Below are 27,247 nucleotides of genomic sequence, written 5' to 3' on the forward strand. Positions count from 1 at the left end.
GAGACTGTTGCATCATGTTATAGAGGGAACAAACAAGCAAAAACTAAACCCATACCACTGGTCCTTGCAGTGTATTTCATTTTTTATGTATATTTTTGACAAAGGTTAGAGCTTCAGGAATGAGGTATTGATAGAAAGAATAAATATATTTCTTATGCAATTTCTGAAACTAGAATATAGTGGGCACTAACTAAATGCTCAGTATATAAATGCTTCTTTGAATACTCTATTTTAAGATTACTTCCAATATATCCTTGTATTTGTTCAGTGAAATATAAAATATCTGTCCCCATATACACTTTGTCTATTTCCTAGTCTCTTACTGTTTTTTTAAACTTATATTCTTTTAAAAGCCATTTTTTATTATTAATGGTGAAAGTCATACTTTTAAAAAATATATTGATCCATCTTCAAGAAATATGTATATATCCATTTTTTATCTATAAAATTATTTATCTGACATCTCAGATTTAACATGTCAATAACTGAGTCCCTGTACTTCCTAATCTCAGAAAGTATCAACTCCATCCTTTTAACTGTTCAGGACAAATACCTGGCTGCCATCCTAAATGCCTCTCCTCTTCTCATGGGCTCCACCCAATTTATCAGCAAATTCTGTAGGCTTTGCCTTGGAAATATCTAGAATCCAACTGCTCACTGCCCTCATTCAAGTCACCATCTCTCCTGGATTATTACAATAGCTTCCTAACTGGCTTCCCTGCTTCTGTTTTTAATGCCCTTTGGCCTATTCAACACAACTGCCAAAGTGATTCTGTGACAATGTTTTACTGAGTCACTCCTTTGCTCAAAAGTGTGTAGTGGCTCCCCGCTCTGACCTCACTTCCTGTGACTGTCCCTCATTCACTCACAGGGGCTTTGACCAGAATATTCTTCACCCCAGAGAGCTCTAACACTGGCTCTCACACCATCTCCGCCTTTATATGTAAGTCATCTTCTAGGTGAGACCTTCTCTGGACGTAATCTAAAACTTCATACACCCCTGCCCGAGATCTTCCATGCTCCCTTCTCTGGTTCAGTTTTTACTTAGTACTGCTCCTAAGATATCATGAAGTTGAATTGCTTTATACTGTTTATCTCATCAATTAAATTAAATTAAATTAAATGTAAGCTTCAAGAGGGCAGCAATTTTTCCCTTTTTTGCTCACTGCTCTATCCTTAGTACAGAGGATAAATGGAATACAGTAGGTGCTCAATAAACTTATATATCGAATGAATCAAGGCAAGACTGTCCATATTTTGTGATCTCATAAGGTTGGTTGCAGAAATTAACAAAACTGCGACCTTCAGTAGCTGTTTCCTCCACTGCAATAGCCCTCTCGCAAACCCACCTCTCCCTGCCTTACTTGCTGACAGAACACTCACCCTCTTCCTCTTAGGAGGTGAATCCTGATTAGGTCAAGCCACTAAGATAAGTAATGTTTACTATGCCAATCAGGGGCTTAGGTACAGGCATATGATGCAAGTTTACTCGGAAATGTTTTTCTCAATTAAAAAAAAGAAGTAGCATGGAAAAATGGCCATCTTGTAACCAAAGTTTGACAAGACACTCTAGGCAACAGTGTAGAAAAATGGAAAATACCATGTGGGTTCCTGATAACCCCACTAGGACAATTAATTACCCACCTGTTCATGTAGGGTAGGGTGATATATTCCCCCATTGCTTAAGTTATTTTGGTAATGTGTTCTATTACTTACGTTGTAGTTAACATTAAAAAATTTCAAATAGTCCTACAGTTTCCTGCAATGTGTTAAGTCAAACTAAAATGAAGAGGGATGTCAGGTGTTTCCCCTCTTTTTATTAAGCTGCATGCCTACACAACATGTCATATGACAGTAAAACAAGATCTCTCAATATGAGTCATATTTTCTCACAGGAATTAATTTATAAACAGTGTGTTCTTAATTAAGCGTTGAAAACAAACATATGACCAAAGCAAAGGCAATCCAAATATAGAGCTTTGAAATAATTTAAATAGTAAAATGTGCTCTAAACCACCATATGCCTAACCAGGTTCTACAGAACTATCAGGACGTATCCAAAGGAAGGAAGAAAGGGAAGGAGGGAAACAGGATATTAGGTGGTAAGAGGAAGGTGGAAGGTCCCAAGGCCAAACAAAATCAGGACATGATGAATTAAACATAAATAACTATACTTCCTTTTGTGTGTATACACACTGGAAATTTAGTTTTCTAGTTGAACTCAGATAGATGTTCCCCTTCATCTTTGAAGTAATCCTAGATTGGAAGGGAAGGGAGGTTGTGGGTCAGTAATGATTTGGGCCAAAGGGATAATAGTCATCAGGTTTTGATTTTTAACTCAAAGCCAAACCATTAGTTAGGAACAAAGCCAAAGCTTTATCTTCCCAAAACTCTAACTTCAAGTTCTCTAAGTATCTACCAAAGTACAGTGTTTCCTCATAAAAGTCTTATAAACTTAGAAAATTCCTACACATGTAAAATTCCTGTGCTGTTAAATAACTTACTTTAGACATAATGGGCCCCAAATATAAGATATAAAAAATTAACTTTATATAGGATAAACTTAATTCTATCCTTAATATAATGCCTACAATATATGGTAGGTATATTTAATTACCAATCTTTTATTAGCTTGTCACCCTGAAAAATTACTGGATGATTTATGGGTCTTACAAAAATTACTGAAAGATGCTGGGAAAAGTAGAGGTTTTCTTTAAAATCTTCCTCAGCATATTCTACAATACTAAAAAAGCAGTAAAAATTATTCTGTTGGTAAAACTTCAAAAAGTATTCATGAATCAATTTAACTAAGGACTTCAGTCCCGACAGCAGGTCTGACCAGGGAAAAGCTGACTATCTACTGACAATCCTGCCTCGTCCTGCTCTACCCTGCTTCTCCTTTGGGTTACTCTCTGGCAATGAAGAGGAAGGAAACCAGAAATATGAATACAAAGTCGATTAAAAGTATAGAGCCATGGAATTATCAAAAAAAAAAAAAAAAAAAAAAAGGATGCTATCTTAGTCCAGTCAGGCTGCTAAAATGGAAATATCATGGACTGGGTGGCTTACAAATGACAAAAATTTCTTAGTTTTGGAGGCTGCTAAGTCTCGGATCCCCATGTACGCAAGTACAGTACCTGGTGAGGATCTAGCTTTCTAACTCATAGATGGCCATCTTTTCACTATACCTAAAATGGCAAAACGGGAGAGGGATCTCTCAGGCCTTTTTTATATGGGCACTCATCCCACTGTGAGGGTTCCACCCTCATGACCTAATCACCTCCCAAAGGCTCCACCTCCTAATGCCATCTCCCTGGGGATTAGGATTTCAACACATAAATTTTGAGAGGAAAATAAACATTTAGACCATAGCAGATGATATTTAAAAATTTGTTTTTCCAAATATAAATCAAGTGCTATTCTGACTATAGGAGATTCAAAACATTTTAGTATTTTATCTTAATTTAAGCCAACTAGATGAGCATTATACAAATGAAAAAATATAGATATTAATTCCAAAATTCCAATGTTAACTATTACATCAAAAAAAAATTCAGAACTTTATTTCTCACAAGTACTCAAGGCCATGTCCAAAAGGGTATCTATGGACTAACAAGAATAACGAAAACTTATTGTGCACAGTATGTGCCAAGAATGACATTAAGTGCTTTATATGGTTCAACTCTTTCAATTCTCAAAACAACTCTATAAACTTATCCCCAATTTACAGATGAGAACACTCAGCCTTAGGAGGTAAGAGGATTAGTCCAAAGCCAACAAAGTAAGTGGCAGACTTAGGATTCACACTTGTTCAAAACCACCACACCACAGTGTCTCAATTTTTGTCAAATTCAATCTATTAACTATAAATACTGCTTTCAGCCTAATGTAGTTTCCTTAAGATTTTTAAGAAACCTCAAATATATTTCTAGACTTTAATGCCTCTCAACAGGGAATGCAATTTTTTATGAAGTTTTTTACTTTAATTCCAGGATAGTTAACATACAGTGTTATAGTTTCAGGTGTACAATACAGTGATTCAACAATTCTATGCATTACTAAATGATAGTCCTGCTAAGTGTATTTTTAAGAATGAAAGTTTTAAAACAACTACTTAGAGGGTTAATTCCCAGCCATTAGAATTAACTTTTATTAACTGGATGGCAAGTAAATGCCAGCTTTTGACAATTATACTAAGTCATATATTGACTCAATCATCATCTATAAAATAGATACTATTCAACTTTACAGACGAAGAAGGTAAGGTTCAGAGCAGAAGAGTGACTTGTCCAAAGCCATACAACAGCAAACAAGTAGACCCGGGATTCAAATTCAGGTCAGTGAGTATGCTTTCATAAAGCATTTCACAAACCACTACTGAATAAAGCCTCCACAGTGTCGGACCAATCACCTTGGTCAACCCCTCTCCTAATCATTTCATGAAAGACCAACAGTCTGCTTTTAAATCACTGGTCAAATTTTCTGTACCTAGAGGTATACAAATATAATGACAAGTCCTTGCTGCCCCCATGAGCCTCTTTAAATAAAAATACATCTCTAGGGTAGTCTAGCTTCTGGCAATTTATGTAAACAAATTCACCAAATATATTGCTTTTGTTACTACCATGGCATAAGCACTCTGAATTTTCCTTCCTGGAATAAAGCCCATTAAGTCTTTTTGCAGAAAATTCTCTAGGACTTTTGTAAGTACCAAAAAGCTGAGGAAATGTTGCTCCTTTAAAATAAATCTTGGCCCAGTAAGAACTGGCACTAAGCCTTTTATTTTCTTGCAGTCAGCAAAACTACAAACCTGTAAAAATTCAAAGAGTAGTTCAGGGCATGCATTTTGAAGCACCAGCATATGTGGGAAGTCACTTTACAAACTCATACTTTATACTGAAAACTTTCTTAACCTGAATATGTAGGCAAAATCACTTTTAAGACCTAGAACTGCTATACTATGAAAGAAAGAGCAAGTCCATTTGGGGTTTTACTGCTTGTTTCCTCTGACAACTGTGTTCCCTAGAGAAAAAGAAAAAGAGTATTATTACTGGCTCCTGTGTACCTTGCTTTATAGTCCAAACACATTTGGAAGCTGCTGTTTCTAACCCTGTATTAATTCAGATCTTTGGAAAAATCAAACGAAGGCCAACTTAATCACCCAATAAAAATAAGCACGTGTGTTTGGGAGTGCAGGGTTGAAGGAAGTAGAGAAAACTAGGTCAGTAGGTGGCAGATGGTAACTGGTTCAAACTTGAAAGGAGTTCAAAAGCGTGGAGCAGGGTTTGTGAATACTCTTCAAGTGGAATAGAAGCAAAGAAAGAAAAATGCAAAATGTAGGGAACAGAGGTCTTTATTTAGAGTATGCTATTGAGTTTTACAACAACAGTCATCACCTATTTTACTTCTTCAGGTACATACAGAATTAACAATATTGTCAATACAACATTATCTTTCTAGAAGATTGCACTGGTGACAACAAACTTTATTTCCTCATTTACTCTGCCTAATATTCCTTTGATGTAGGTGATAGTCTCAGTTTACAGATTAGGAAACTGAGGCTTGGGTGAAATGATTTGCTGACGGTCTGTTTGATGAGCTACGGTTCAAATATAAATTTTATGACTCTAAGACCAGCATTTTTCATGTCACTGTATAAAACTGTGGACAGAATAGTGGTTACTCTTAGTACCTGCACAACAGGAAAAAGAGAAATACAGCTGATCCTTGAACAGCATGGGTTTGAACTGCACAAGTACACGATCTTTCAATAAATATACTGGAAAATTTTTTGGAGATTTGCAACAGTTTGAAAAACAGATGAACCATATAGTCTAGAAATACCAAAAAAACTTAAGAAAAAGTTACGTAATGTTGTAAGACTACAGTATATAATATGACATAAAATATGTGTTAATAAATTGTTTATGTTGTCAGTAAGGCTTCCAGTAAACAGTAGGCTATCAGGAGTTAAGTTTGGGGGGAGTCAAAAGTTATAGATTTTCAACTGTGGCAGGGATAGGTCCCCATGTTGGTCAAGGCTCAACTGTATACCCTTTGGGTTTTACATGTATCTGTGTGTGTGTGTGTGTGTGTGTGTGTGTGTGTGTGTGTGGGTACACACACACACATATATATTTATCAATAAATAGATAACAAAGAAGCAAAACAACTACTGCTGCTTTCTCTCAGATTACAGTATTGCAAAAGACTTAAAAGCTAAGAAAATAGCATTCTGTGGTCACCAGACTAGGTTTAAATTGCATGTAACTTTCCAATACTGTTCACCCTTAACAGAAAGTCATGCGAGTACTTAAATGAAAGTGTAATTTATCCATTTCTTATTTACTGAAATTACTGTTAAAATAGCAAATTAGCACGGATTCAGTATTAATACAAACTCTGTGCATATATTTTTAATACACTTGTCAAAGTAACATTAATAACATTCATGGTCAGGTTATATCCATTTCTATTAGGATAAACACTTAGACTTTCCTTCAGAATTTTTGTAACATAAAATAAAACCAAAGGATCAAATTTTTCATCACCATTTAAAAGAAAGGCTAAATAGTTTCTATTATGACCTAAGTAATAAAACAAGAGCTCTGTGTACTGACCACCTAAAATATACCTGCGTGGCCTATAAGATGAACTTCCCAAACCTACTTATTTGCCAAAAGCAGAGTTTCCAGATCACAGAGGATACTCTGTCATGAGTAAGGAAGACTTAAAACCCCCAATCATGGCTTCCTCCTTACAAATTCAGTCTCTGTTATCAATTCATGTCACCAACATCTGAGCACTTAAACACAAAAGAACATATGGGCCCATATTTTCTGGGTCTGTATCTGATGACAGTATTCACGATGCAAGATGCTGGTTCAATGAAACTTGTTTCCTCCCTCAACCTCAACCTATCTCCTTCTTTGAACTAATTCAGTTATAACCCATATATACACAATATCTAGATTTTGTTTTTGAGAGAAAAAAAAATCTCCAAAAATCAGAAACTTACTCCAATCCTAGATATGTGTTCTTAAATACCAGAACTATATCCCAAGTAAATGTTTTAAAAAATTTAATCATCCCAAATTCAGTCTCATTGAGTCTCCACCAGCCAGGTAACCTTTTTAATTTTAAATACTCCTAGGAAATAGAATTGATAGGGATGGGGTCACCTTTGAGAAATTTATGGAAATCTAGGAGATGATGCCCTTCAAAAAGTGTATTTTACTCCATATAATTCAAATATACAATGAATTAAGGATCAATTTTGGAAAGTTGTTAACGAAACTTTTAAATTCATTCATCTTTGAAACTGTTATATTCCACACAGGTAATTTATTACTTTCACCATAGGCCTCTCTATTTTCTTTCTTGTTTCAGATGAATAGTAAACATTCAGCAAACACATGAAATCAATCTTGCCATTATTCAGGTAAGGAATGTTAAAACAACATTCCATGTATTTTACATTAAGACAAAGAAACTTATATAGTCAACAAAATATAGTTCGAGTACTTTCACTAACACTTACACTACACTTTGGAACCTACAAATTTCTAACACACATACCATCATGTCATCTTCGCACAAAAAACTGTTGCAGAATAAGTTTAAGTAACTTGTGTAACATAATACGAGATGAAGTTTTATCCTTTTCTTAATTCTTTCTAAAGCTCCAGGATATGCCCTGGAGGAGTTATTTCAACAACATTTTGATTGATCACCATACATATATATATATACATGTATATATACATATTTATGTCATATATATACATATATATATATATGTATATATATGACATAAAGCTGAGTGCTTTACCAATCACAGATTTATAAAAGACATGGTCCGTTGCCCTTAGAAGTTTACAATCTTTCAGAAGAGATGAATAAAATAAATGCAGGGTGATTGGTACTCATCAACTACTAAGGGAGAGGGCATTTTGGTGTGATTATTCAAATCACAGAATGGGTAGCATTTTGGTAAAAGAAAATGAGTGGGGATCACAAGACACTGATGATGAAGACAGCGAAGCCAGTGTGGCCATGTAAGAAATGTGCAATTAACATCTTTAAGAATGAGGCAAAGGGCATATGATGCTGGGAAGTAGGATCCAGATAAAAATTGGACTTGGCCTTAATCTTGTAGGCAAAGGTCTTTGCTTAGAGTTATACTTTCTTCAGAAAGATTTACTGTCCTTGTAAATAATACAAACTAAAAGGCCAAAAAGAGCAGTTAGAAAGCTACTGCAGTAACTAACAATCATTTAGTACTAATGCTTGAGTTTGGAAGATGACAGCGGAAAGAGAAAAAAATAAACCCAAACTCATAATTCTTCCTGTTGTAATGAAAATGATTACTGAAGTAGTCCTATATATCATGTGCTGATATATAAAGGCATAAAATAAAACCAATCACTTGTAAACACACTTGCAGATTTAACTTTGGTTAAATCATTGCATAAAGTTACCTATTCTACAAAGGGAAAAACATTTATAACATCTGCTTTCAATATATTCTATGGTAGCATATACCATTTCTTAATATAAGTCTTTGATTACATTTTTAAAACATTTTAAAAACATTTTAAAAACCTTTATTGTAGGTGGCCTAAAAAAAAAACTTTTGAAAACTACAATTACAAAATATCTATATACAGTAAAAGATAATCTATACTACATAGAAATCACGTCTTAAAAACCATCAAGGTCTGTTCGGTTCATACTAATTTTAAGATACCAAACTACTATGTATATTCCTATATTTCACAAGAACAAAACAAGTATCTTATAAATACACTTCTCGATAACTAACATTATTTTTATGATCCAACTGGAAAAATATACATGTAAATACCCAAAAGGTGAATTATCTGATCATATTTATAAACCCTATTTTTTTGAAACCACACATTTACATGCTACCTTTCATAGGTATATACACATCAGTTTGATAAATAAATTACTTTCATCTAATTCAAATTATCAAAATATATTATTATAACAATTGTTCTTAGTGTTTATGTAAGGGAGAGAGAGACAGAGTGCAAGCAGGGGAGGGGCAGAGAGAGGGGGAGACACAGAATCCGAAGCAGGCTCCAGGCTCCGAGCTGTCAGCACAGAACCCAATGCGAGGCTCAAACTTACAAACCATGAGATCATGACCTGAGCCAAAGTTGAACACTTAACTGAGCCATCCAGGTGCCCTGAAATGTATTGTTATATATACAACTGAAGATCTTTGTTTTCTCTTGCTTTAAGTATTCCCTATCCCTAGAAAATTCCTAAGGCAAATTTTCAGGATTGGAAAACAGTTCATCTTCTCCATGCATTCAAGAAATATTTAGTCAATAAATACTTATGAGCTCCTTCTAGATGCCTATCATTAAAAAACAACTATAATTTTTAAAGGTATAAATAATACACAAAAAGCTGTACAACTTGATGAGTCTGGAGGTAAGCACATACTCATGAAATCACTGCCACAGTCAATGCCATAAATATATCCAACATCTTCAAAAGTTCAAAAGTTTCGGGGCACCTGGGTGGCTTAGTCGGTTAAGCGTCCGACTTTCGCTTAGGTCATGATCTCGCGGTTCGTGGGTTCGAGCCCCGCGTCGGGCTCTGTGCTGACTGCCAGCTCAGAGCCTGGAGCCTGTTTCAGTCTGTGACTCCCTCTCTCTCTGACCCTCCCCTGCTCACGCTGTCTCTCTCTCTCTCTCTCCTGGAAATAAATAAAACATTAAAAAAAAAAAAGTTCAAAAGTTTCCTGCCCTCTTTGTTTTCTGTGATATGAACACTTAATATAAGATCTACCTCTTTGCAATTTTTTAAACATAAAATACAGTATTATCAACCATATGTACTGTGCTGTACAGTAGATCTCTAGGATTTATTCCTCTTGTGTAATTTAGAGTTTGTACTTTTGACCAAAACCTCAGTTTCCTCCTCCCAATTCCTGGTAACCACCATTCATTTTATTCCCTGCTTCTATGAGTCTCACTGTTTTGGATTCCTCATGCAAGTGAGATCATGTTCTTCTGTCTAGCTTATGTCACTTAGGATAATGTCCTGTAGGTTCATCCATGTTGTCACAAATGACAGGATTCCATCTTTTTTAAGGTTGAACAATTCCATTATATGGAAATACCACATTGTCTTCATCCACGTCTTGGCTGTTGTCAATAGTGCTGCAATGAGCCACGGGAGTGCAGGTATCTCTTCAAGATCCTGATTTCAATTTGTTTGGTTATATACCCAGAAGTAGGACTACTGGGTCATATGACTGCATGATTATTGTGTTCAGAACAGCTCTCCCAACTGACCCCCAGCATGACACCTTTCAGATACATTAGTGATGAACACGAAAAGATTCCTGCCCTCACAGAGCGTTTGCATTAGAAGAGGAAAACAATCAATAAATAATAATTTTTAAAAAATTAATTTCCTGGTAGTTTTAAAGGTGAGAAGTGTTGTGGAAAATGAAAAGAGGTAAAAGGAAAGAGGGGGGGCTTTCGCTTTGAGTGGTTACCAGGTGAGGCCTCATCAAGCAGATGCCACAGCCTTATCAGCTAATACAAGAAAGTTAATTTTACTACAACTAAGGTGAAGGCTTAAAAGCAGAGGAATGATTTTCTTTTTTTTAAAAAAGTGGCCAGGGGAGCCTGGGTGGCTCAGTCGGTTAAGTGTCTGACTCTTGGTTTGAGCTCAGGTCACGATCTCACAGTTGGTGAGTTCAAGCCCTGCACAGGGTTTTGTGCTGACAGGACAGAGCCTGCTTGGGATTCTGTCTCTCTGCCCCTCCCTATTCACGCTCTCTCTCTCTCAAAATAAATAAATAATTTTTTTTAAAAAAAAGTAGCCAATAATAGGTACTGTTAGGACTGGATGCCAAAAAAGTAGATTTCACTTAAAAAGAAAGTAGTACTATATATTTAAAAAAAAAGGTGAACAGGACTATAAAACAACTACCACAGATCTAAAATCCAAAATAACAGCTAATATACAGTTATAGCAAGTATTACTCCAGGAGCTTTATCTCTCATGACAACTTCACGTGTGACCATTTTCGAAGGTCAATAGTACCTTATCCACATTCTGAATTACATTCTGAATTTTGAACACTAGAAAAGCTTCAAGCAAGCCAAACTGGTAGTAAAATCTGATCTAAGTTCATATGAGATAGCATATAGTTCTTGATTTATCCTACTCGGCAAATATATATATGAAAAAACATTACCCTCAAAATCCAGCTAACCTTTAAATATCCTAATTAATGAAAAGTCATAGGTACATCTAAACGTATACATATAACTTTTTTTTTTAATTGCCCTATTTTATGCAGGAGCTAGTGGAGTTACATCATTCAGTTTATCACAAAAACCAGCCATACTTTTCAAAAAAGGATAAACGCAACATACAATAGGAATAAAATTCTGTTCAGCATATAACCTAGAGTAAGGTGGAAAATGTGAATCTGCTGTTAGATTCTGAATTGTTTAAAGATAGTATATTTTTCATACATGTGCCCTAGATATTGACTAATTGCTTTATCTGATGTATAACCAACCGACATGTTATTTATTACAACACTGAAGAAAAAACAGGCTGTTTGAGACCCACTAAAAGATGGTATATTAGCTTTCAACATGTTGTTTTTCTACTGGATTTTAAAGGATAATTTTAATTAGATATGAATTTGACGAACACATTGTCTTCAAAAAACCCAAGATATAACTACAGCTATGATGTCCAATATCGTAGAAATGTGGCAACAGGGCACTTGAAAAGGTACTAGTTTGTCTTTTTAAAACTTTTTTATTTTCATTTCATTTTTTAAAATTTTTATTTACTAGGATGCTTGGGTGGCTCAGTCGGTTAAGTGTCCAACTTTGGCTCAGGTCATGATCTTATGGTTTTTGAGTTCAAGGCCCACATTGGGCTCTGTGCTGACATCTCAGAGCCTAGAACCTGCTTCAGATTCTGTGCCTCCCCCTCTCTCTGCCCCTCCCCTGTCAGCAATCTGTCTCTCTCTTCCAAAAACAAATAAACATTATTTATTTATTTATTTATTTACTTCCTTCCTTATTTATATGCTTGTAGCCAGAATTACTATCAAATTCTACTCATTGAGCCAGAGAGCGTTGCGGTGTTAGCAAAAGACTTCCCCCTCCTGTAGCACACTAATACACCTATAAGTTCATTGGCCAGGCAGTGGCCGCAACTCCAAGCTCTAACAATGTGCAGGAAACGTGACTAGTTTGAATTGAGATGTGCTATAAATGAAAATATACGTTGAATTTCAAAAACTACTGTGAGAAAATGAATGTAAAATTTCTCAGAATTTTATATTAATTATGCAATGAAGTGATAATATTTTGCTGATATGAGACTAAATAAAATGTGTTATTGATTGATAATGTGCCTATAGAAAAATTTCAAATGACATGTGTAGCATACATTATACTTCTACTAAACGAATAGCACTGCTCTATAGTAAGACTGAGAAAAAGAAGGACATAAAATTTCTCAAGTCTTTATGTTCCAGAATAAATAATTTCACTTTAGATATCCAAAAAGATTAACACAACATGGATAAAGTTAGCAAGATATATTTATCAGAAATTCTAAAGCAATTTTTTTGTAACTCAAGGGTATATGATTTTAGATATTCAAGAGGTATCCAAAAATTCAAGAATAAAATAAAAGCCTCATGTATGAAATGTCTAATTTATTTTAAAATCATTTTTCAGCATTTCCACAGTAGTTAAGTATATATAAGGGTCCTATGTTGTATTTTCCTTCCCTAGAGTTAGGACAGATCTCAGTTTCACAGACTAAATATATACCATAATGATATCCAAAAACAGGCAACTTATTTTTAATAGACAGGAAAATTTCATACCTCCTAAAAAACAACTTTAGAGTTTACTTAGAGTTGGAAAAAATTAATTCCATATCACAGTAAGATCTATCATTAAGATACACTGATAAGACATTTCCCAAATATTCTTAAAAGTACTCCAAGCATATGTCATACTAAAGTTAGACATATCCATATTCCACAATTCACCAGTTCCAGTCCTGTGCATATACGCATCAGAAATGAATGCTTATTTCTACCAAAAGATACAAAATAAATTCACAGCAGCCTTTCTGGTACCCCCCAGTTGGAAAGATCTTCAAATAAACGGTGGTCTAATCGTACAATGGAATACAGACAATTTGAAAAGGGAGAGACAAATAATACATCCACAGAAGACTCTCACATACATAATGTTGATCAAAAATCTCAGACACAAACCAGTTCATATTACATGATTCCAACTGTATAAAGTTCAAAAACAGGCAAAATTGACACAAGGCCAAAAACACCAAAGATCGGTTTCTGTTGAGTAGAGGCAGTACTAAGAGAGACAGCCTTCTGGAGTAGGAGTTAGTTACGCAGGGTATGCTTATGTAAAAGAAAACAGAAATCACTGAGCTGGCAAGTTAGAGTATGTATTTCACTACATGAAATTACACCTTGATAAAATGTTTTTTTTAAGTAACTTTTTTTTTTTAAAAAAGGGCCTTAAGTATCATGAATTAGTTTCAAAACAAATTACTTAAAACTAGTTCCTATTTTGAATTTACATGAGAATTTGTCTACTTAATCCTACAACTAAGTTTATTTGCAATTTTTTAATAAAAAAATAGTAGCCAGTTTAATTTTATTTAAACATATTTTGAGATTACATGATGAACTTTCATAAATGGATAACTCATAATGACTTTAAAAGTGTAACAGTATTCTTTATAACTAATAGATATAAACTGAATGTATCTCTAAATATTTAATTGTAATAGTTAATTCTTATCTTCAATTTAAAAAGATAACTTTCCATGCTCGTGGATCAGAAGAACAAATATTGCTAAAATGTCTATACTACCCCAAGCAATCTACACTTTTAAGGCAATCCCTATCAAAATACTAATGACATTTTTCAAAGAACTACAACAAAAAAATCCTAAAATTTATATGGAACCACAAAAGACCCCGAATAGCCAAAGCAATTTTGATAAAAGAAAAGTGCAGCACCTGGTTGGCTCAGTCAGCTGGGTGTCCAACTCTTGTTTTCGGCTCAGGTCATGATCTCACAGTTCTTGAGTCCAAGCCTCGAGTAGAGCTTTGCACTGACAGCACAGAGCATGCTTGGCATTCTCTCTCCCTCTCTCACTGACCTCCCCCCCCCAGAAATTTTTTTTTTTAAAGAAAAAAGAAAAGCAAAGCTGGAGGAGGTATCACAATTTCAGACCTCAAGTTATATTACAAAGCTGTAGTAATCAAAACAGTATAGTACTGGCAAAAAATAGATACATACTTCAATGCAACAGAATAGAGAGCTCAGAAATAAACCCACAATTATATGGTCAATTAACCCTCAACAAAGGACTCAAGAATACATAATGGGAAAAAGACAGTCTCTTCAATGAATGGTGCTGGGAAAACTGGGCAGCTACATGCAAAAACAGTGAAACTGGACCACTTTCTGAGACCACATACAAAAAGACTCAAAATGGATTAAAGACCTAAGTGTGACACCTGCAACCAATAAAAATTCTAGAGGAGAATATTAGCAAAAAAGTCTCTGACACTGGCTGTAGCAGCATTTTTCTAGATACGTCTCCTGAGGCAAGAGAAATAAAAGCAAAAATAAATTATTGGGACATCAAAATAAAAGAACTTCTGCACAGTGAAGGAAACAATCAACAAAACAAAAAGAGAATCTACTGAATGGGAGAAGATATTTGCAAATAACATATCTGATAAGGAGTTAGCATCTAAAATATATAAAGAACTATATAACTCAACACCCAAAAATACAAATAATCCAGCTAAAAAATGGGCAAAAGGACATTTTCCCAAACAAGATAACCAGATGGCCAACAGACACATGAAAAGATGCTCAACACCACTCATCATGGAAATGCATATCAAAACTACAATAAGATATCACCTCACACCTGTCAGAATGGCTAAAATCAAACACACAAGAAATAGGTGTTGAGGAGGCTATGGAGAGAAAGGAATCCTCTTTCACTGTTGGTGGAATGCAAACTAAGGCAGCCAATCTTGAAAACAGCAGGGAGGTTATTTCAGATGAATACAAATAATGAATATCCAATTAATAAAGAAATGTATTCAAAGAAGTTGACTTATTCACTACAACAAATACCTTATTTTATTAAATACTTCTATTCCAAGCAAGAGAGCTGGCAAGTTTTTTAAGGAGAACACAAAACTTAGAGGAGGTTTAAAGGTGGATACTATGAAGGAAACTTTGGATAGGGCTGAAGGGGACTGTGTTCACCACTGACTTTAGACAAATCATTTTGAACATTCACATGGGGGTCGTGGGAGTGCAAAAGACAAAGACACAAAGCAGGTGAGTTTCTTCCTTCCTTCCTAGTAATATGTCATATGTCCTGAGACTGAAGCTCTGCAAGTAGATGAATTATTATGCTACAACAGTCTAGACACATGAGATAATGCAGATAGGGGACTTAGTAGATAGACACAGGCAGTCAGGTATCCATGGATCCAGATGAAAGACTGGTAGAAACATAGATAGTAGCTGACCCCTACACAGGAAGGCAGAGTTGTCACAGGCAGGGAGGACTTTAAAGCTGTCTGGTTATTTAATGTATATTTCATACTGTCTTACATTAACAAAAGAGGCTTTTATATCTCATTTTCAAATCAAAACATTCTTTATAGTAATTCTATACTGGAAAGGAAAAATGTAAATACTTCAGATGCTTAAAATAGGCAAAACTAGTTCCTTCTAAACTAAACTTCTTTTACTCACTTACACAAAATTTGGAATTACTGACACTGAAATATATGCCTCTCCTGTGTTACAAACGTCCAACAACCAGTTAATCAACATCTGAACTTAAAGAAAAATAAATAACAATACAACATTGTTATTTCTTCTGTAATTGGAAAGGTTTAACTACATTTTAAAAAATGGAACAAGAGACAAAATACAATACCTTCTGGATGTGTTTCTCCTGGCTGTTAAAATAATGGGTCCTGAGAACAGAGTTCTGAAATAGCTTCACGGTCCAACACTCCCTGAAAATTAAGAAAAATAAATATTACTTCAAGTGTATCTTATCAAAAAGAACTTCAATGGCATGTTTTACAATGGAATCTTAACTACTGGCTAAAATAAATTATCTCCAAAAATAACAAAAACTATTGTAAGATAAAAAAAATGTTTTTCATTATGCATGCTTTCCTTGGGCATAGCTGTTGACGATACCTGCTGAACAATCTGCATTATAAAATTATTTACCAAAATACACTGTCTTTATGCTACATAAAACACTATCACCTATTTTCAAGGTGAGAAGTTAATGGTGATGAAGAGCTATTCTGATCAAGAATTCTGGGAGAAAAAGTATTAGGATTATTTGGTTGTCAACACTAGAGTTTGAAACACCTTCTTTTCTTTTTCCGTAGACCACTAGGAAGGAAAAATCTTGAACTGAGAGTTAGAAGCCTTCTGGATACAGAATGACATCTACATGCGGGAAAGTTATACCTTCAGGAATAAAACACTGGGTGAAAAGTTTCTGAGCAGCAAGAGACACAGGCTACACTTTAATACTGTGGTGGCTGAGGGAGCTTCATATGGATCAACAGGCTTATCAGCAGCGCAGCCAGCTGGAGATAAGGAAGGAGTGATGCAGACTCACGGTTTCCACTATAGGAACTTTCACTTCCCAAAATAAAGTAGCTACTTTTGATTATCACTTCATTCCCGAGTGCCTGTCAGTTTCCCTAAGACCATACAAGGGTACCAAATTTCTTTTGAGCAATGCTTTCTCAACACACTGCCGAAACAGGCTCCTTGGCACTCTGCTTCCAGATCACTTTCTCTGCGTCATGCTTATTACTTTCCCTGTGACTGTGAGCCCTTCATTCATCTCTGAAACTTCCAATACCTAACACGGTGCAGGGCACAGAGCTGTGTGCAGTAAACATCTGCTCAACCTGTATCTCTTGGAGACTTAACCAATTAATATACCATGCTGAAGTAAAAATGATACCATAGAAGAAGGTAATTAAATGGGTCAACTACAATAAAGAACACTTATGTCAATGCTCTCCCACCCCTCATAATCATCCTGGTAGGGTGGCAGATCTCCTTTCTGCCCAGGTGAACTGGGACTCCAATCCTGCTGTCCGAGGTCCTGCACCAAGGGGCATGATGACGGGACATTAACACAAATCCTCTAAGCATATACATAAGCTGCTCCTAAGCAACACTCCATCAGCATCAGGAAATCCAACCTACATGTATGAGTCAAAGATACCCAGAATCAATTAGGGGAGAATGTTCCCAAAATTTTAAAGGTAGACAGAGGGCATCATCTTAAAACAGAATTATAACTATTAGAGAGAAATAACAAACAAACAAAAACCCTGAAAAGACTTCCTAGTGATTTAAAGGAAAAAATAAAGCATTATCATTTCCTGTTAGGACATTTCTTTTTCAGCAGCTAAATAAAAACATTACCAAATCATTTTATGTAATAAAATTTAACCTTATTTTGACCTTCCTCATAAAGCAAACAAATCTATCTAATAAGGTTCCATCTGAACTATGTAAGATGATAAGCAATACCTTAATTGCATTCATTTACATGACTTTGAAACTATTCTGGGCTGAAGTCACTGACTGCAAGGACACAGAATACAAAAAAGTAAAATGTACGCAATTTACTGAGGAGGAAGGATCCACTTAGAGTGGTAGCACCTTCTCCTTCCTCATTAGAAGACATCAAATGCTTTAATGCAATCAACAGGTGAAGAGGTCTCTTTTTGAAACATATCACACATATGCACACTGATTTTATAACTATTAATATATAGATATAATATACTCAGAATATATATTTGAATAAGTTCATCATATATTATGGCTTGCTTATTAAAATAAATGTGTCCAAAAAGAGGTAAAGGACAATTCTATGCCCTAAAAGCATTTAAAATCAAAAGATGAACCAGGGCTATTATTTTTCCATTATCTCATAAAATTTCTAACAACTAAAATTCAGGCTATAGAGCTATAACAGTTTTAGGACAAGAACTGCAAACATAGGATCTTAAGTATATTAAGAGTTTCTGCTTTCATTTTTTTTATAATCTAAACATGCGAGATGTTCAACTATTTTGCTTAGAGAAGCAGACTTTACATGCCTCAAAGTCAGTAATACAACATTAGTAAAAGGAAGGGAAGACAACAGACAGAAATTCACTACTACAGATTATAAGACCCCATGTGTACTCTTTGTAAAACCCAGAATATACACACAAAATCAAGTTAACCTAACAAAATATTTCCCTTTAGTTTTGTAAAATTCTAACAGACTAATGGCACTTGAATTTACTGGAGAAAAAACAAAGGAACTAAAATAGGATCCAGGATACTTTAAAATGTTTCTAATATTAGTAGAAATGTAGAGCATCAAATATTTTAGGTTGAATATAACATCACCAGAAGATTCGCTTAAGAAGATCCTGCCCCTCCAAAAAAAATTTCTGTGCATTAGACAAATTTCCCACATTTAATTTACTAATCAAGTACTTTTATACTACTCAAGCCAATCTTTCATAATTTAAAAATGATTTAGTGAAAGAGAAGCACTGGTATTATAAAATGTATGTTTCTTCACTACCTTCATAGAAGGGCAAGACTGTTTTTCACGTAACTCTGTATTAGCCAGAAAGTTTCATCTGATGCTACTCCACAAAGAACACAATGATGAATAAGTATTTATTAAAGTCCTATATTCCTAAATAAACTCAAATATCATAATGTCACTTTGTCTTTTTTAAATGAGAAATAAAATCTCTTGATTTCTCTCTATAAGTTAAGCCAATTCACTTTGGAATAGCTTAGTAGTAAAACAAATGTGTATATTACATTTTTAAGAGTACTAGTTACTAGTATAATCCATATATTACTTTCAGTGACCATATCTTCTTGAGATATTTAAACTTCCTTTCTAAAAGAAGTAATTCAGAGTCTAACATTATATATATATAACATATATATAAACTGTATATACAAATTTTATATATATTTATAATATTATATTATGTATATATAATTTGTATAACCATGTAACAGGCAATTCATGGTTCCTAATCTTTAATGAGGTTAAAAACATAGGGGCCAATCAGAATCTTCTAATATTGTTTCTGTGTTCTTGGTCACCTTTTTACTTAAACTAAAATCTCAAGTTGTCAATAATCTTCTGATAGAGATGGTAACTTTTCGTTATTTCTAAAACACTTCCCTCTATCCACCCAAAAGACTGAATGCCTTATGGGCCTACAGCTCCTTGATTATGATCACAATATCTAAAGTTATATTTCATCCACATAAATTCAGGATTTTCCTTTCTGTGGATATCAGAACATGTTAAAGCCAATCTTTATAGCCACAATCTAGCCTTTGTGTATCTTTAAATGGTCTACAACCTTGAACTGAAAATGAATTATATTAATGGCATCACTCCTACAGCTCTCCAAGAAATAAGTCCAAGTCCAGGTTCAGATACACTTCATTTTAACAGCATGCATCAAACTCACGTGAGCCCAGTAAATCCTACCCACAAAACAAGCATGCACGCTTGCACATGTATGTGTGTATGCCTCTTTCTATTTTCTCTTTTCTTTTCCCTTTCCTTTTCCCCAGGAGGTTAATGAACAAAATATTATACTTTTTAAGCAGATAGAATGATATGGAGATAAACTACCCATCTGTCAGAAACAGAGTTACCTAAATAAAGAAACTTAACAATTCTGTATATAAAATTAAATCCTGGACTGACAGGGTTGTTCAAATAACACCCAGAAAAGAACAACGTGCCTCAAACTGTAAGCAACAGGCCAAAAACATTCCATCAAATCAAGTGTACTAGAATAGGCCATATCTCCATTTGAAGCACCTGCTAAGAATATGTGACTTCACAGTTCCATCTAGGAAATATTTTTCTTCCTCTCTTACCTGCTCCCCCACCCATCTTGCATTCAACTCCATAAACAGCAGTAATCCCCCATTATAAAACAGTTGACGGTTAAAACAATAAGCCAACGAAGAAAGTACAATATTCTGTAACTGACATTTACTGCATTGGCCTTGGACTTCTAATCTTTACCAGACGGGCACACAAATCAATCCATCAGCTCATAAAGGTGTGCTTTTTTAACCTCTAAAACAGATGGGATTGGCCAGAAGTGTCTGGCATGTCAAACTGCTAATCACTGCTGCCCTTTGCACAAAATAACCCACTTAAGTTGAGGCATGGTTGCACTGTAACCGACATTAGTCTGTGGGAAACCCATTTAACTGTCACACACTCCTGCCACTCCTGCTCTCCCTTAATTAAGCCTAATGCCTTATGCTTTGACCTTTTGTTCTAGCCTATTAACCCTATCTAGTACAAGTTCAATTATGTTAAACTAAAAACTTTGCTGTAAAATATGAAATGCCAAGCTCAAAAAATCATAAGGGACATCCTCTCAGCCCTTAGTTCTATGCACCCTGTTACTCAATGCATGCAACAGTAAAACCTCATTTGTGAAGTGATACTGATTCTTAGGGAGTTGAGAGGAACCAAATTATCACTATAGTCTGCCCCCCTTATTTTACAAAGTGAGGCCAGAAAACATTAAATGAAGCCCATTTCACAGCTTCAGCTGAGCCACACTGAAACCTATCTAATCTCTACCACTAACCCTTTATTCTCCATGATCTCTTAATTAATAGTTAAACCACTCAACAGTGTATTAAGGATACTAATATGTTCACCACAAATTATTATCTTTCACCACCCTTAGAATGCACCACACAAACTGGGCAACGACAAAACAAACAGGCATGTGAATAGGCCTCAGAAGTAATTTCCCTACGCACACAAAACTTTCTAACCTCTCGCTAATTTTTTTCTTTTTAAAAGTAACAATGGTCATCAAGAACTGCTAAATTCCGCAACACTCACATATAAGGCAATATGTATGAATACAATTTTTTTTTTCTTTCCTGATGCTTCATTTAAGTATTCAACAGAGCAAATGACTTAAGCTACAGAAAGCAATTACAACTCACAACTTATTCCCAGTGGACAATTTCACAGCTGGAGATCTCTAAAAAATATTTTTTTTCTTTTTTTTACACCTGTACGTATACAGATTACTGTTTGCATCTACGAGAATTCCAAAATATAAAAACAAACCAAAAACCTTTTAAATTCACTGTAAAAGAGAATCAAATATAGTTGACACTAACATGCTGTCACCACAGGGGTATTTTCGTTTTAACATACAGAAATGTGTGTCATTAGTCCTCTCCCACCTTCCTCACACAGCCAGAAAAACTTTTTACTACATTCACTGTAACACATGAAAACAATTTAACGATCAACAACATATAACAAATTCTATATTTCCATCTGTGATTCTTGCAAGAAAATACAAATTGATTTCAGATTTTTCAAGATTAAAAGTCAGATTTTAATATTATCCTTATTGTTGACTGTCCAAGGCCCATTTTACCTACTTTCAATAATCAATATTGTCATTTTATAGGAACCTTACAAGTTAAGGTAATATGCCACTATTGGAACATACAATAACTTTTAAAAGAAAGAGCATTCAGAGTTGTGCTAAAATGATGAATGAATCTAATGATGGGATTTATTATATTTTAATGGGTAAGAAAACATGATACAAGAGTGAAAACTCAAAGTGAATTTGTTCCACGCTAACAGAATGACACCTTCGAAGGAAAGAATGGCTTGGCATTATCAGGAGGAATCTATGCAAGGATGTATAAAAGGTAAAATACATGGCTCGATGAGTGGTCAGAGCTAAAACAAACACTTGTAGCAGGCACAACTGCTGGCAAAAATAACGATTTAGAATCTTATTCACCTTTTTTACAGCAAAGGAAAATTCTGCCAGCGTAAATGAGACGTCATGCTTTAAGGAGTCCGTTCATGAATACAGAAATTAAGTTTGGGCCTCTGTTGAGGAATCTAACGCTGGAAAACTTATTCTAATGTATAGAATTCACACATTCTATAACATACTGACTGACATTAAGGAACAATGAAAGGCAAAGGCATCTCAATTAATCAGGGTAAACAATTTTGAAAGCACAAAACAATTTTGACTAATCACACAATTAGTCAGTGTGCTATTTTTTCTACCCTTTTACTTTGGACAACAGTCCATTGGCCCGCAGATCTTCTTTTGCTATGATTTATAAGCATGTGATACGAAAAAAAAAATATGTGAGCCATGAGAGCTGTTTTTTCTGTTTACAAAAGATGCCCACTTCCAACCAGGGATGAAGTTTAGTAAAATACTTTGTCTTCACAAAGCAAGAAACTAGGTTAAAGTTATTTTGAGAGCATTTGTGAAATTTCAATTTTGTCAACATATATCCCAGATAATCTATACATTTTCTTTTAGCATTTGAAAATTAACTGCTAGTTTAGAAATTTCTGAGCTCCATTTTAAAATGTTTCCTTTCTATCTTAGCATTATTAATCCAGTTGAACATAATAGTGTTGTGACAGTCAAAAAATCCACCTCCATAAAAGAGCTATTACTAATTTAAAAAATAATAACAAAGAGGGTTCATCTACTATTTAAGTCCTATAACTTAGCAGGGTTTGAATCATCAAGTCATTCTTGATGGTCTCTAACTTTTAGATTCCTGAACACCAAAATCCCCTCTAGACAGGAGATTTTGAAATGCCTCCATCTTCCCAACCAGTCAAATCCAATGTGATTAAATGTGTCAAGGTGGTGCTTCTTTACCACTACCATAAACTAAGTGTCCTTAGCTTGGGAAATGAAACTAAGGAAACTGTCTATACAACTCTATAAAAATTTTGTTTCCTTAAAGAATTATTAAATGTTGCCCCCACTGTGCTAAGTATGTATTGTAGTTTATGTATTTTTGAAGAAACCTAGCATTACAAAACAATTTTAAGTGCCAAGTAATGATGTCACCAATAGTTTCACTTTTTCCTTTATAATTAATGTCTGGTAAGATGAGGATAAATTTTAAAGAAGAAATAGTATTCCTTTTAGATGTCCTAATTTAAAAAGACTAAAGGAAAAAAATGTAGGACACTAGCCACTATCAATTAGCTATATATAATGATTAGCAACTGTTACATATAGATACACAAAGGCTCTATCCCTGGCCTCCAAAAGCCAGAGTTTACCAATAATTGGATTGGTACAGTTCAACAAATGTCTGTAACAGCCATCTATGTGCCAGGCACCTACGGCACCAATAGCACACTGATGAATGAGCTCCTATTCATGGAGTGGACGGTCTACTGAGAAACACAAACTTTAAACAAGTGTGACCATTGCAATCAGGGTACAGAGAACTGTGAGAGACAAACCTGAACTTGTTAGAGGCTTGGAGACTATAGTGAGCACCTACACTCTCTTGCCTACTGTCCCATGGGTGAGAATATTCCTTTCCAGTTTGCTGCACCAAGGTCAAAATATGGTCAGTCTGTGGCCCACATAAATGGCTACCGTTAGGTTTCTTCTCTCTTGTTCTCATTCTACAGGGCTGGATCTAGATGCCCTTGGTTTAGGGCACATTCTCACCACTAATCCACACAGTGCTTTCTCATTGTGTTACCTTTTCACAGGAGAATACAGTAATGGGGTCCAAAACCTTTGCGTTATATTCCCAGTTGGACAGACACACCCAACTGCCTGCACTAGTAATTTTAAAATATTACTCTTCAGTAATAACTAGGGCTAACCTAGGAGTATTCCAATCCCACTAGTTAACGAAAGTTACCTAGCTCCAGTAATCTACAAATAGAAGTTTCCCTACTGATTTTTAAATAGAACTCAAAATGTATATAACATGTAGAAACAAGGCTGCTGCGTGAATAAATGCGCACCTGTACTGTAAAACTTGTTTTTAAATTCTCAGCCTAGAAAGTACATTCCAAGTACTAGAATATCAAATGAATCACAAGACTTTTCTGAAGACCATATTTCAGTAGCAGCAGAAGAAAATATGCTCCAAAAACAAGGGGGATGTAGCTGGCCCTTTCTCGCTCCTCTTCGCAAGACTGTCTTTCTGGCCAGCGTGGTCTTTACTGCTGGATCTGTTACCAAAGGCTATTGACTATTTCATAACATCTGGTACATAAGCCTCTTTCTGAGACTGCCTTTACAAAAACTAACAAACTATGAAATAAATTAAGGCTTGATTTCTTATCCTGGCTTTACCCAAGTGCTGGTTATATAAATTTTAAAATTCACTTAACATTGTCAGAGGTTCAATTTCCTCCTCTGCAAAATGCAAATAATAAAAGTTTTGGAAACTTTATTTCTTTTTTTTTCTTCAAGTTTTTATTTAAATTCAAGTGAGTTAAAATACAGTATAATAGCTTCAGGTGTACAATATATACAACACCCTCATTTCAGCATTAACAACAATGACAAAAATGTTGGAAGATAAGCCAGTAATTTATCCCACTGCATCATATGTATACTTTGGCCAAATAAATAAATAAATAAATGCAAGTGAGAAATTGAGAAAACAAAAGAGAAGCAGGGAAAAGAGGAAACAAAAACAGAGAAAGGAGGAGGATCAAAGGAAACAGGTGTATCAGTGCTAAATGGTAGCATGTGACACTATTTGATTTACAGTTCATACCAACTACTCTTCTATGTACTCTTCCACTAAGCAAGATGCCTTTATAACCCAACTTGTTTGAAATGGGGAAGACAAGATAACCCGTAGGACAAATACACTTAAACCTGGAGCATCCATGTAGCTTTTACCACATTCCCTTCCACTCTGAAAAAATCTAAGGATTCTACAAAATTACATAGAAGCTAACGCAAAAAAAAAAAAAAAAAAAAAAAAAAGAAAAAAAAAGACACTGATTCAGGTCAGTCATGGATTCCTAGGACAGGTAAGCACAGTGTTTTACTAACAAAGTAAACAACGCACTGCTTTGCGTTTTGCCTCAGTAACACCAAACATCTGGATATTGGGAAAGAACCAGATGGTGAATACAAAATTTCTATCTTCAATCCCTGGCCTCATGTAGATTCAGTCTATTTCAATTAAATTTCTTAAAAAGTATGGATGGGTTAGGGAGATACTATAAACAAGTATCTGAACTCCAGAAAGACTTTTTCCCCCCAGATTGTTTACCTACACAGTTTCTCTCTTATTTGGCCAGATCCAGTACATTCTCTTAATAAAACACTGCAGTAAAACATTCCTTTGCAGCTTTTATACAAACCCTTTTGTTTATCCAACACTTACTTGGCAATTCAAAATCCAAAGCACGCTAGAAAATATTATGTATATGAGCCTATTACTCATCCTTGTATCTCCAATATAGTTTTAGTTTGACTGTATCTTTTAGTGCAGAGGGAACCACTCAGCTTGATTCTTTTGGGTTCAGAATTCCATAAATTTTAAATGAAGCAAGTAAGAAGAGGTGGAGAGGTTTATAACTACATTTCTCATGGCCTCAACAATAAAAAAAAGTATGTCTGATGTGTACTTAAAAATATACTATACACCACAAACCTAACTCAAAAATCTCTTTCCTGACCATAGTCTACTCCCAAAATGAAGCCAAACACTCATCTATCTCTGCTTCCTCCTGATAAATTCACAAATGCATTATCAATTTCCTCTTTGTAACAAAGAGCCCAGTTTATTAGCACAGCATAGTCTTTACAGTAAAATTATGGTGGATGAAAATAGGGCAATGAAACAAAATTCATGTCAGGAACCATTACAGTCAAGAATTTTAACTTTTTCACCAGAAAGAGCTATGGGCCTGAATTTGCTGCAAATGCTCCTTCCAGTAGACAAACATAATTAGCCTTGGGAATACCTGGATTAAGATAATGACAAGCTATTTTAATGAATTATATCAAGAAGCATAGTTGTTTCCCCCACCACAAAGAACACTACAGTGATTGCATGGAATACTTCACAAGGGTTAGCATCTGAGGAGGGAAAGAGCTTACAGAGTCACCCTGAGTGACTACATTTCTCAGGTCAGCACGGGGAACACAGGGCATCAGTTCTCTTGAGAATTAACATCAGCTGCTGCAGAATTATCGGTTGGAAACAGAGTGCCTTCCTTATGAGACTGGTCCTTGGGAAGCCAGGCTGGGCAGACTGGAGGTGCTGTAAGAGTTCCATGGCTATTCTGTGCTCTATTTGGAAGCAGGCTTTTGGGAGAACTTTCTGAAAATCAAATAGAGACTGGCTTTCTTTTAAAAAGATAGCATACTCTATGAAAGAGCAAATCATTATCAATGAGTTAGCTGTGTGCCCTCAGGCACTTCTCAGACTAGGTTCCTTTCTCTGTAAACTGAGAAAATGATACCTAGATGTTACATGCAAACTGTAAAGAAGCCAGCCAAGTGCCTGGCACAAAGCAGATGCCCCCAAATCTTCTTCCTTTTCCTGCTCTCCCAATAAACAAGGAAAGGGCAAAATTAAAAAAAGGCAGCTTTTTTATATATTTCCAGTTTTTTATCCTATCATGTCTACTCCCTTTAAAACCACAGGCTTGAAGTCTTTACCACTTACTGACAGTACACCTCAATGTATAGAATCGGGATTTCAGAATTTAGAAATCAAATCTAACCCCCTTGTTCTACAGTCTACAGGTGTTGCCCAGAAAGATGAAAGGACGTTCCCATTATCTGTATCATACACTGTTTGAGCAGCAGATCCTAAGCTAGAAAAGTGGTTGTGGGATAACTAAACAATGATTTTTTATTTTTTTTTAGTGTTTATTTTTGAGAGAGAGAGAGAGAGAGAGGGAGTGAGTGTGTGTGTATGTGTGTGTATGGGGGAGGGGCAGAGAGACAGAGAGAGGGAGACACAGAATCTGAAGCAGGCTCCAGGCTCTGAGCTGTCAGCACAGAGCCCAAGGTGGAGCTCGAACCCACAAACTGTGAGACCAATACCTGAGACAAAGTCGTATACTTAACCCACTGAGCCACCCAGGCGTCCCCACAACAAAGACTTTAAAAAAATGTTTTGTTTTGTTTTTTTTCCAAAAATCAAAGTTGAGCCAGCATGACCTATTGTACAAATAGTCCCTTTACAGGGAGGAAAAAAAAAAACCCTGCAACTACGAT

General features: G+C 35.2%; 1 protein-coding gene and 1 non-coding gene across 4 annotated transcripts in view; both read right to left on the reverse strand.

The window, feature by feature from the left end:
- Window positions 1–27,247, reverse strand: part of NRIP1 (nuclear receptor interacting protein 1) — a 97,598-nt gene that overhangs the window by 63,119 nt on the left and 7,232 nt on the right. For all 3 annotated transcript variants that reach the window (XM_039245904.1, XM_039245905.1, XM_039245906.1), the window contains exon 2: window positions 16,048–16,129. The gene's annotated coding sequence lies outside the window, so the exon portion shown is untranslated. The remainder of the gene's footprint in view (window positions 1–16,047; window positions 16,130–27,247) is intronic.
- LOC120241006 lies at window positions 12,104–12,256 on the reverse strand. Its single transcript, XR_005530808.1, has one exon. It is a non-coding gene; the product is annotated as a small nucleolar RNA SNORA62/SNORA6 family (small nucleolar RNA).

Source organism: Hyaena hyaena, unplaced genomic scaffold, assembly GCF_003009895.1.
Source record: "Hyaena hyaena isolate Hyena2069 unplaced genomic scaffold, ASM300989v1 scaffold_272, whole genome shotgun sequence".
NCBI lineage: Eukaryota > Metazoa > Chordata > Mammalia > Carnivora > Hyaenidae > Hyaena > Hyaena hyaena.